This window comes from Gorilla gorilla, chromosome Y (assembly GCF_029281585.2).
Source record: "Gorilla gorilla gorilla isolate KB3781 chromosome Y, NHGRI_mGorGor1-v2.1_pri, whole genome shotgun sequence".
Lineage (NCBI taxonomy): Eukaryota > Metazoa > Chordata > Mammalia > Primates > Hominidae > Gorilla > Gorilla gorilla.
The window spans coordinates 28,568,156-28,580,471 of NC_073248.2; the positions used below are offsets into that span (position 1 = coordinate 28,568,156).

The 12,316-nt window shown below is 39.6% G+C and overlaps 1 non-coding gene across 1 annotated transcript; it reads left to right on the forward strand.

Moving 5' to 3' along the window:
- Positions 1 to 585: 585 nt before the first annotated feature.
- LOC129530452 (U6 spliceosomal RNA) lies at positions 586 to 688 on the forward strand. The gene has a single exon (XR_008675831.1). It is a non-coding gene; the product is annotated as a U6 spliceosomal RNA (small nuclear RNA).
- The last annotated feature ends 11,628 nt before the right edge of the window (positions 689 to 12,316 follow it).

Genomic DNA, 12,316 nt, shown 5'->3' on the forward strand with positions numbered 1-12,316 from the left:
AATAGAACATTGCCTATCACCTTCCCAGCTTTCATGCTTTAATAAAACAAATGAAAGATACCATATTGGAGAGGCCAATGAAGTGGCCTCCTGTCAAAAATCAGGTAGAAACGGAGGCCCTGATTGCTATAGCCCTGAAAAAATGAACCCAGAATTAATGAGCCTTCCTGTGAAATCATACACCTGAGTTAAAATTTGGCTGTAGTCTATAAGAAATCATGAGGCAGAAAACCCAGTCAAACTGAGTTCAGGTTCTTCAGGCTGTAGAAACTGTGAGATGGTTTGCTGTGTTGTTTGCAGCTACTAGTTTGGGAAGCTATTAGGTACGCAGCAATACTATTTTTAGTGGATGATGCAAAGATTCAATTTTCCACCCTTAAATTATCACTGTTTTGAACTAATATTATCCTTCATCACCTCCAGGCAAAACGCTGGAGTCAATGTAGGATTTACTTGATGTTCGTTTGGTTTGGTTGGTTTCTCCCTGGAGAATATCAGTCCTGTAATGACTTTTGTTAAATACACAAAATCAGTGTTTCTAAATATTGTGTCTTATTTCGATTGCTTATAAATGGAAGGTAGTGCTTGCTTTAGCAGCATATATACTAAAGTTGGAATGATACAGGAAATATTAGTATGATCCCAGCACAAAGATGACATGCAAATTCATGAAGCATTCAATATTTTTCAGTATTTGACAGATCAATGAGATAGAAAATTAACAAGGATATTCAGGACTTGAAATCGGCTCTGGATCAAGTGGACCTAGTAGACATCTACAGAACTCTCGGCCCCAAATCAACAGAATATATATTCTTCTCAGTGCCGCATGGCACTGATTATAAAATCTTGCACATAATTGGAAGTAAAACACTCCTCAGCAAATGCTAAAGAATGGAAATTATAGCAGTCTCTCAGACCACAGGGCAATCAAATTAGAACTCAGAATTAAGAAACTCACTCAAAACGACACAATTACATGAAAACTGAAAACTCTGCTCCCAAAGTACTCCAGGGCAAATAATCAAATTAAGGCAGAAATCAAGAAGTTCTTTGAAATTAACAAGAACACAGAGACAATGTACCAGAATCTCGAAGACACAGCTAAAGCAGTGTTAACAGCGAAATTTATAGCACTAAATGCCCGCATCAGAAACCTGGAAATATCTCAAATTAATACCCTAACATAACAATTAAAAGAGTTACAGCAGAAAAAAAAAACTAATCAAAAAGCTAGCAGAAAACAAGAAAAACCTAAGATCAGAGAAGAATTGAAGGAGACAGAGAAAAGAAAAAATCCTCCAAAAACATCAATAAATACAGGAGCTATTTTTTTGAAAAAAAATTGACAAAATAGATCACTAGCTACACAAATAAAGAAGGAAAGAGAGAAGAATCAAATAGACACAATAAAAAATGATAAAGGGGATATCACCACTGATGCCACAGAAATACAAACTACCATCAGAAAACACTATAAACACGTCTATGCAAATAAACTGGAAAATCTAGAAGAAATGGATAAATTCCTGGACACATACACCCTCCCAAGACTAAATCAGGAAGAATTCCAGTCCCTGAATAGACCAATAACAATTTCTGAAATTGAGGCAGTAATTAATAGCCTACCAACCCGAAAAAGCCCAGCACCAAATGGCTTTGCGGTTGAATTCGACCAGAAATACAAAGAGGAGGCAGTATCATTCCTTCTGAAACTATTCCAGCAATTGAAAAGGAGGGACTCCTCTCAAACTCATTTTATGAAGCCAGCATCGTCCTCATACAAAACTGGGAAGAGACACAACAAAGAAAGGAAACTTCAGGACATTATCCCTGATGAACATGGATGCAAAAATCCTCAGTAAAATACTGGCAACCCAAATCCAGCAGCACATCAAAAACCTTATCCACCATGATCAAGTTGGCTTCATCTCTGAAATGCAAGGCTGGTTCAACATATGCAAATCAATAAAAGTAATCCATCACAGAAGCAAAACCAACAACAAAAAACAAATGATTATCTCAGTACATGCAGAAAATGACTTTGATAAAATTCCACATCCTTTCGTGTTAAAAACCTTCAAAACACTAGGTACTAATGGACACATTCCAAAATAATAAGAGCTATTTATGACAAAGCCACAGCCAATATCATATGAATGAGCAAAAGCTGGAAGCGTTCCCTTTAAAATCCGGTGCAAGACAAGGATACCCTCTCTAACCATTCCTGTTCAAAATAGTGTTGGAAGTTCTGGCCAGGGCAATCAGACTAGGAAAAGAAATAAAAGGTATTCAAATACGAAGAGAGGAAGTCAAACTGTCTCTGTTTGCAGATGACATGATTGTGTATTTAGAAAACCCCATCCTCTCAGCCCCCCAAACTCCTTAAACTGATAAGCAACTTCAGCAAAGTATCAGGATACAAAATCAATGTGCAAAAATTACAAGCATTGTTATACAGCAACAAAAGACAAACTGAGAGCCAAATCCTCAGTGAACTCCTATTTACGATTGCTACAAAGAGAGTAAAATACCTAGGAAAACAGCTAACAAGGGATGTGTACTTCTCTCTTCAAGAAGAACTACAAACCACTGCTCAAGGAAGTAAGAGAGGATGCAAACAAATCAAAAACATTCCATCTTCAAGGATAGGATGAATTGGTATCATAAAAATGGCCACATTGCCCAAAATAATTTGTGGATTCAATGCTATTCCCATCAAACTACCATTGACATTCTTCCCAAAATTAGGAAAAACTGTTTTAAATTTCACATGGAGTCAAAGAAGACCCCATATAGCCAAGACAATCGTAAGCAAAAAGAGCAAAGCTGGAGGCATCATGCTACCTGACTTCAAACTTTACTACACAGCTGTAGTAACCAAAATGCATGATACTGGTACCAAAACAGACATATAGACCAATGAGGCAGAACAGAGACCTCAGAAATAACACCACACATCTACAACCATCTGATATTCGACAAACCTGCGGAAACAAGCAACGGGGTAACGGTCTCCTATTCAGTTACAGGTGCTGGGAAAACGGTCTAGTCATATGCAGAAAACTGAAACTGGACCCCTTCCTTACACATTATATGAAAATTAACTCAAAATGGATTAAAGCCTTAAACATAAGACCTAAAATCATAACATCCCTAGAAGAAAACCTAGGCAATACCATTGAGGAACATAGGCATGATAAAAATGCCAAAAGCAATTGCAATCAGCCAAAATTGATAAATGGGAACTAATTATACTGAAGAGCTTCTGCACAGCAAAATAAATTATCATCAGAGTAAACAATCAACCTACAGAATGGGAGAAAATTTTTGTAATCTACCCATCTGACAAAGGTCTAATATCCAGAATTTACAAAGAAATTAAACAAATTTACAAGAAAGAAAAAGTCATCAAAGAGTAGGCAAAGGATACGAACAGACACTTCTCAAAGAAAACACTTATGTAGCCAAAAAACATGAAAAAAAGCTCAATATTATTGATCATCAGATAAATGCAAATGAAAACCACAGTGAGATACCATCTCATACCAGTCAGAATGGTGATTATTAAAAAGGCAGGAAACAATAGATGTTGATGAGACTGTGAGAAATAGAAATACCTTTACATTGTTGATGGGAATAGAAATTATTTCAACCATTGTGTAACACAGTATGGTGATTCCTCAAGGATTTAGTGCCACAAATATCCTTTGATCCAGCAGTCCAATTACTGAGTGTATACCAAAGGAATGTAAATCATTCTACTATAAAGACCCATGCACACTTTTGTTTATTGCAGGTCTATTTACAATAGCAAAGACATGGAACCAACCCAAATGCCCATCAATGATACCCTGGATAAATAAAATACGGTACACATAAACGTGGACTACTATGCAGCCATAAAAAGAACAAGATTGTGTCATTTTCAGGGACATGAATGAAGCTGGAAGCCATCGTCCTCAGAAAACTAACACAGGAAAGAAAAACCAAAAACGACGTGTTCTCATTCTCTCGTTTTGTTTTTTGTTTGTTTGTTTGTTTTTGTTTTGTTTTGTTTTGTTTTTTGGAGATGGAGTCTCACTCTGTCGCCCAGGCTGGAGTGCGCTGGTGCGATCTCCGCTCACTGCAAGCTCACTGAAAAACCAAAAACGACGTGTTCTCATTTTCTCGTTCTTTTATTTTTTTGAGATGGAGTCTCACTCTGTCGCCCAGGCTGGAGTGCGGTGGCGCGATCTCCGCTCACTGCAAGCTCCGCCTCCCGGGTTCACGCCATTCTCCTGCCTCAGCCTCCTGAGTAGCTGGGACTACAGGCGCCCGCCACCACGCCCGGCTAATTTTTTTTTGTGTATTTTTAGTAGAGACTGGGTTTCACCGTGTTAGCCAGGATGGTCTCCATCTCCTGACCTAGTGATTCGTTCGTCTCCGCCTCCCAAAGTGCTGGGATTACAGGCGTGAGCCACCACCGCGCCCGGCCATCATTCTTAAGTGGGAGTTGAACGATGAGAAAACACGGACACAGGAAGGAGAACAACACACACGGGCCTATAGAGGGGTGAGGTGGGTAAGGGGAGGGAACTTAGAGAACAGGTCTTCGCCCTGTTTCCTCACATGATTGTCCATCTGTGAGTGTCTATGTCCTCACCTCCTAGTCTCATAAGATCCCACGTCCCATCCTATGGGATTAGGACCCACCCTGGGGATCTCATTTTATCCCAATCACCTCTTTAAAGGCCATATCTCCAAATCCAACCACATTGGGAGTTAGGACTTCAACGTATATATTGTGGGGATAAAGTTTACTATTCCATAATAATATGTGTAATCCATACAGGGTATCATTTTAGAAGTTAACAAGACTTTTATCGCACGTTAGTCATTGTGATAAAAACACCAATATTTTACCTCTAAATGTTAAAATTCCATCTGTATACATAAGTTAAAAATAAACATATTTGAAGTAGAGGCCGGGCATGGTGGCTCATGCCTGTAATCTCAGCAATTTGGGAGGTTGAGGTGGGCAGATCACTTGAGATCAGGAGTTTGAGACCAGACTGGCCCTGTCTCTAATACAAATAGAAAAAATAGCGGGGAAGCCTTAGGGTGTGCACTTGTAATCACAGCGATTTGGGAGGCTGAGGCAGAAGTATCGCTTGAGCTGGGGGGGAGGAGGTTGCAGTGAGCCGAGATCGTGCCATTGCACTCCAGCCTAGGTGACAAAATGAGACATTATAAATATATATGAGCTTTAATCATTCGTAGAACTGCTCTCTAATCATGTCAATTTTATCCACAAGTGTGTTGACTCAGAGTTCTGTTGTTAATTGTAAACTAATTGTACACATATTGTTAATTGTATACATGTGTATATATATATATGTATCTATGTTGTGAATTGTATACATGTATATATGTGTGTGTGTGTGTGTGTGTGTGTGTGTGTGTGTAGACAGAAAATGACAATCTCTTGACAATTTTTTTTTTCTGGAATATGCCACTAATCAGAAAAGGAAAATTAGGTCTTGAGTAAGGCTCACTTTAGGAATGATGTCACTCTTGGCAAGGTGTGGTGGCTCATGCCTGTAATCCCAACACTTTGAGAAGCCGAGGCTGGAGAATGGTTTAAGCCCAAGAGTTCAAGACCTGCCTGGGAAACACAGCAAGGACCAATGTCTACAAAGGATTTTCAAAGATTAGATGAGTGGGGCGGTGCATGCCTGTAGTTCCAGTACTTGGGAGGCTGAGGCAGGAGAATTGCTTGAGCCCAGGAGGTTGAGGCTTCAGTGAGCTATGATCACACCACTGCACTCCAGCCTGGGTGACAGAGCAAGACCATGTCTTGAAAGTAAGGGAAAGGGAGAGGTGAGGAGGGGAGGGGAGGGGAGGAGAGGGGAGGGGGAGGGAAAGGGGAGAGAGAGAGAGAAAGAAACAGAAAGAAAGAAAAAAAGGAAAGAAGGAAGGAAGGAAGGATAGAAAAAGAAAGAAAGAGAGAAAGAAAGAGAAAGAAAAAGAAAGAAAGAAGGAAAGAAAGAAAGGAAAGAAAAGAAAAGGAAAAGAAAGGAGGGAGGGAGGGGAGATGTGATGTTACTCTAGAGCTTTGAATATAAAAGCAAATAATGACTTGCTTATTAACTACATCAGAAAATACTTTATTAATTATGAAGACAATGGATCTGCACAGTATCCAGTATAGACAGAATAATAGACTATGTATATCCTACAAATATCCTGAATGTATACATTGTCTCTTCTCCTATAGATTTCAAGCTGTATGTTCCATCTTTCTATTGACTGGTTCTCCACTAGGGTTATTTGGCCCCTTAGGAGATATTTGGACACATTTCGGTTGCCCAGACTGGGGAACGGTGCTATTGATATGCAAGGAGTAAGGGCAGGGATGTGCTAACCATCCTAGCATACACAAGACAGCCTCTACCCAGCCAAGGACCATCCAGCCCCAAATGCCAATACAGCTGTGGTTGAGCAATTGCACAGGGAGTCTCCTATAATTTCTTCAGCAATTGCTCACATTCGGCTCATTTGACTGACAACTTGACATAACCAAGGGAAAGAAAATTCTCCCTTTTCTCCTTTTATAGCTTTCCCATAACTAGTCCAATCTAAATTTGTATCCAATGAATCCCAGTGACCAAATGTAGAACAAGGGGGAATTCTCCCCTGTTGCAGTGCTTGTTGCAAATTTGAAGGATTAATTGTATCATTATGTTATGTGGTAATTAATTGGCTCCATTTTATGTCTTCTCAAACCTAGCCATGGGGAATCTGTGCTTCCTGGCTGGAAAACCCCTAATGAACATTCTAAAAATGCCCGATGAGTCATTGTTCTCTTTTACCACTTCAAGGAGGAACTGAACAAATTTAATGTCAGTTGGTGTAGTTGCCGTAATAGGTGGATTGCATTTCAAAACTACTTTGGGCAACAGATTTTAAATAATATAGAGGTAAAAGAGTTTAAATGTATCCTGTGAAAGTCCATAATGAGAATCTTCTGTTCTCTCTTTCTCCATTATTACAGTGATTTATAGTGAAGAATAAAATCTAATAAATAATGGTTGCTTCAACTAAAGCTTCATTTTAATTGAAAACTCGGGCACAGGCCACCTTGGAAAATATTAAAATAAAAAATGTGACTCCTTAACTACTGACTGGTTTTTAAAACTTACTTCTGTGAGTGATGCTATTAAATAAACCCTGCTGTTTTTATTGATGGGCTCAAACAATACTAAAAAGGGTATCTTATTAATGTTGGGCTTCACTGAGGATGGTGGCAGAAATATTACTTGGAAATATTAGGGAAAGTTATAGGGAATAGTCACAAACCGTTCTGGAAGTCTGAAAGGTCACATAGTTTGTAGTAACTGAACGGGCCGAAGGCAGCCAGTTCTCACCTTAGAGCATTAGATCATAGAGTAAATACCATGGAAAATAGAAGCTTCCCCAGTTAAGTCTGTTTATCCTACCTCCATTAACTAACCTTTAAGCCAGATGGCCCCCTGGGGGGAGGTTGACCAAGGATATTGCCCCCTAATGGTATTTACTTTAGACCCCGGTACCTGAGCTTTAATCATTTGTAGAACTACTCTCTAATCATTTTAATTATCCACAAGTTTGTTGACTCAGAGCTTCTGTTGTTAATTGCATACAAAATAAATGCCTGAAGTTTGAACTGTTCAGGGCCGGCTGCAGTGACAAACCTCTCTTGGTATGTATGCCATCAGACACTCAGCTGGATTGGCAAAGCAGAATTTCCATGTGTCAATGTACATTTCCTTCATCCATCGTTTGGGTCAGGGTCTGCGGCCAGACCCCTGCAGCTAATGCCCTCTTATGAGGAGCAATATGTCATATTATCCTTTTGGAAAACAATTTTAGTGTTTCTTTTTCTTTTCTTTTTCTAAAATAATGCAATCATTTAAAGGCTAAATAAACCACATATTTCACATGTCATGTGTATGTATACATGTGTGTGTGTTTATATATATATGTATAAATTTTAAAAAATGAATAAAAATTAAACAAAATAAAAACATGAAGGATTTAAAATATGATCATTTTCCAAACAAAAAAGTCTCAAAGCAATGCATTTAGTAAAATCCCGCTTTGTAAAAACAAATACAAATATATCCAAGACATATTTGTCCTCCCATTTACATGTAGTAGAAGTGTTTTTCAGTCCCTAAGAGATAAAGCTTTTCAACATAAAATCATTGGTGTCCTAGAAATGTAAACTCTTATAAACAACCTAGATGTCCGCAAGTCTTCCATTCTACTTTAATATTTCCATGTTACTATATATATATAAAGTATATATTATATAAAGTGCATATATATTTATATATAAAGTAGGATGGAAATATATATGGAAAGAAATAGTATTTCATTTTATATCAAATTATCCATACCTTATATCTCATATATATTATTAATGATATATGTATTATGTATACATTAAATTTGTGTGTGTGTGTGTGTGTGTGTGTGTGTATCTCCTCAAATTTCTACCTAATATTTACAGAGTCTAGTCTCTATCCCAAAATGTCCTAGGAACTCATTAAATAAAGTTTTAAGGGTTGCCAATTTCCCATTATGGTTAATTCTTACTTTTGAAATCCTTTGCTCACAATCTGGAAAGTAACACTGATAACTCATTTAGCAATCCTCCAGTTTGTTTTAATGAATTAAAGTTTCACAAAGTAATAGAGGGTGATATTCATAAAGAACAATCATAGGTACAGGAATGTGGCAATATATTATGAAACTTCCAAGTGAGTTTGTGTGGCAGATGGGAAATAAGATTGAACATTACAGTGGAAGTAGATTTGAAGGATTAATTACAATGGGTTGGATGGCAGAGGAGAGAAAGAAAGAGCAGAAGAGAAATATTGCAAGTTACAGGTTAAGCACCCCTTATCTAAAATGTTAGAGACCAGAAGACTTTCAGATATTGAATTTTTAAAATTTTTGGAATATCTGCATATTCACTATGAGATATTTTAGGAATGGGACTCAAGTCTGAGCACAACGTTTATTAATGTTTCATGTACATCTAATACACATAGACTGAAGGTAATCTTATATAATATTTAAAACTAATTTTGTGTGTGAAACAACGTTTATGTATGCTGAACCATCAGAGAGCAAAGATGTCATTATCTCAGCGAACCATGTGGACAAGAGTCTTCCAAACCCTATTGTGAGCTGCACATGCGAGGGATCTAAGTTGCACGCTTCATGTGAAAACCTAATGCCCGATGATCTGAGGTGGAACAGCTTCATGCCCAAACCATGCCCTGTCCCCTCCATCCATCGAAAAATTATCTTCATAAAACCGGTCTTGGGGGTCAAAAAATTGAGGACTGCTGATACAAGCAATACCTTTCTTACATTTATGCACAAGTAAGTACTTAGCAGTAAAAATGTAACATAGCATTAATACAGTGGAATATTAATGTGTTCAGAGTAAATGAGCTGCACAGTAGCACTGTACGAATTAAAGAAAGAAGAGAGAAACAGAAGGATGTCTTTAGAGTCAACAGGGGCAGGTTTATTTTTAATAAACCTCACCGGGAAGGCTGGCTGAGTTAGGTCAGAGCCACCCTTTCTGTGTCTGTTCCCATGTGTATCTTTCTGCGGCTGCAGGCGTACGACCCAAGACTGCTTTTAGCTTCCCTAACTTAGTGCACCTGAAGGGAAAAGAATGTGCTCATTAAGGCCCACTGTTTTACTGGGGTCCATTGTATGAGGGTGAAGGTTGGCAGTTACCCAAGAGACTTTCCCTGCTACCTCCTCTGTGCCTGAGCTGTCTTATCTGTGTTTTATTGCTCTTTCTGCTTGTAGTTTGAAGAGAAGTGATTTGCTTGGAATGCATGAAGCTAGAAAGGGAGCTGGAACTTAAAATCGTGGTGTTTGTGTGAGATGACGGTACTCCTGCTCTGTCAAGCACCACCAGAACACCTGTATCCGATGTTAAACAACAGAAGCAACAGACAACTGCAAGGTGTCCAGAGTCCACCTGTGATGCTGTGTTTTGGTTAAAGGTCAACTGTATTTTTTTAATGAGAAGAAACTGTAAGTGGTGATCACTGCAACATTGTACTCTTCTGTAAGATGCTGTCCAGTTTCTCCTAGTGCTTGATTTTCGGTGGTATAGACACACATAAACACGTCCTGTTTTTCTTATCACTGTTACCCATAGGGCAGGCTTTGGACATTTTTAACAATATGTTTACACCACAGAGCAAAAATAAGCACAGAAAAAAACCACAGAGAGTAATGCATGTAGGGCGTCCTGTGGGACAACTTCGGGAATCTGACGTTGGTTCACACAGCTGAACAGATGTCCATTATCTTTTTTTTTTTTTTTTTTTGACATGGAGTCTCCGTTGCCAGGATAGAGTGTTGCTATCTCAGATCACTGTAACTTCCACCTCCCGAGTTCAAGAGATTTTCTTGCCTCAGCCTCTTGAGTAGTTGGGATTACAGACACCTGCCACTGCACCTGGATAGATATGTTTTTTTGAGACGGACTCTTACTCTTTCGCCCAGGCTGGAGTGCAGTGGCGCGATCTCGGCTCATTGCGGGCTCCGCCTCCCGGGTTCACGCCATTCTCCTGCCTGAGCCTCCCAGTAGCTGGGACTACAGGCGCCCACCATCACACCGGGCTAATTTTTTGTATTCTCAGTAGAGACAGGGTTTCACCATGATCTGCTTGCCTCGGCCTCCCAAAGTGCTGGGATTACAGGCGTGAGCCACCGCGCCCAGGCACACCTGCATAATTTTTGTATATTTAGCAGAGATGTGGTTTCACCATGTTGTCCGGGCTGGTCTTGATCTCCTAACCTCAGGCAATCCACCTGTCTCAGCCTCCCAAAGGGCTGATATTACAGGTGTGAGCCACCGTGCCTGTCCCTCCTGTCCTTTTATTGCCCTTTGTGGGTATGCATACATGGGAGTAGTGTGGCATGCCTGGAAAAGATATACTGCAGCTGATGGGAGCTGCAGGGGTGGAGAGTGAGGGTATCTTTCTTCCTTTAGTGACACTGAATAAACTGTGTGTTCTGCACCTGTGTTTTTACTGTCACCTATCACATGAGGTCAGAGATGCAATTTTCCACATGTGGTGTCATGTCCATGCACAAAATGTTTAAGATTCTGGAGTATTTCATGTTTCAGGTATTCAAATTAGGGATGCACCTATTACCTGAATTTGTTTATTTTGCCTGCTCTCCAAGAGAGGAAGGTGTTCGTTCATGTAGGAAATATCTCATGTTTCGTTTCTCTAAGGCCTTACACTTGTGACAACTACATCAAAGACTACAGTCTTGGGTTGAGGGCATTCTATGGGCTATGGGTCAAACTTTGGGATTCTTATTGATCATGAAACACCACTGGGCTCCATTGCTGAGCCATATTTCTGAAACTGGATGGCCTAGAACTGTCATCCCCAAGAAAGATTAATGCATCACTTATATTCCAGCAGATATGACTAATCCAAATTACCGTTGGTATCATTTTGTGTCCAAAATTGGTTCCTTCTAGTGGGTTCTTGGTCTTGCTGGCTTCAGGAATGAAGCCGCAGATCCTTGTGGTGAGTGTTCACAGTTCTTAAAGATGGTGTGTCCGGAGGTTGTTCCTTCAGATGTTCAAATGTGTCTGGAGTTTCTTCCTTATGGTGGGTTTGTGGTCTCACTGACTTCAGGATTGAAGCCACAGACCCTCGTGGTAAGTGTTACAGCTCATAAAAGTAGTGAGGACCCAAACAGTGAGCAGCAGCAAGATTTATTGTGAAGAGCAAAAGAACAAAGCTTCCACAGTGTGGAAGGGGACCCAAGTGGGTTGCCTCTGCTGGCTTGGGTGGCCAGCTTTTATTCCCTTATTTTGCCCTGCCCATGTCCTGCTGATTGGTCCATTTTACAGAGCGCTGATTTGTCCATTTTACAGAGGGCTGATTGATCAGTTTTTACAGAGTACTGATTGGTACACTTACATTCCTTTAGCCAGACACAGAGCACTGATTGGTGTGTTTTTACAGTGTGCTGATTGGTGCTTTTACAAACCTTTACGCAGACACAGAATACTGATTGATGTGTTTTTACAGAGTGCTGATTGGTGTGTTTACAAACCTTTAGCTAGACCCAGAGAGCTGATTGGTGCCTTTTTACAGAGTGCTGATTGGTGCCTTTTTACAGAGTGCTGATTGGTGCATTTACAAACCTTTAGCTAGACACGGAGTGCTGATTGGTGCATCTTTACAGAGTTCTGATTGGTGCATTTACAAACTTTTTGCTAGACACA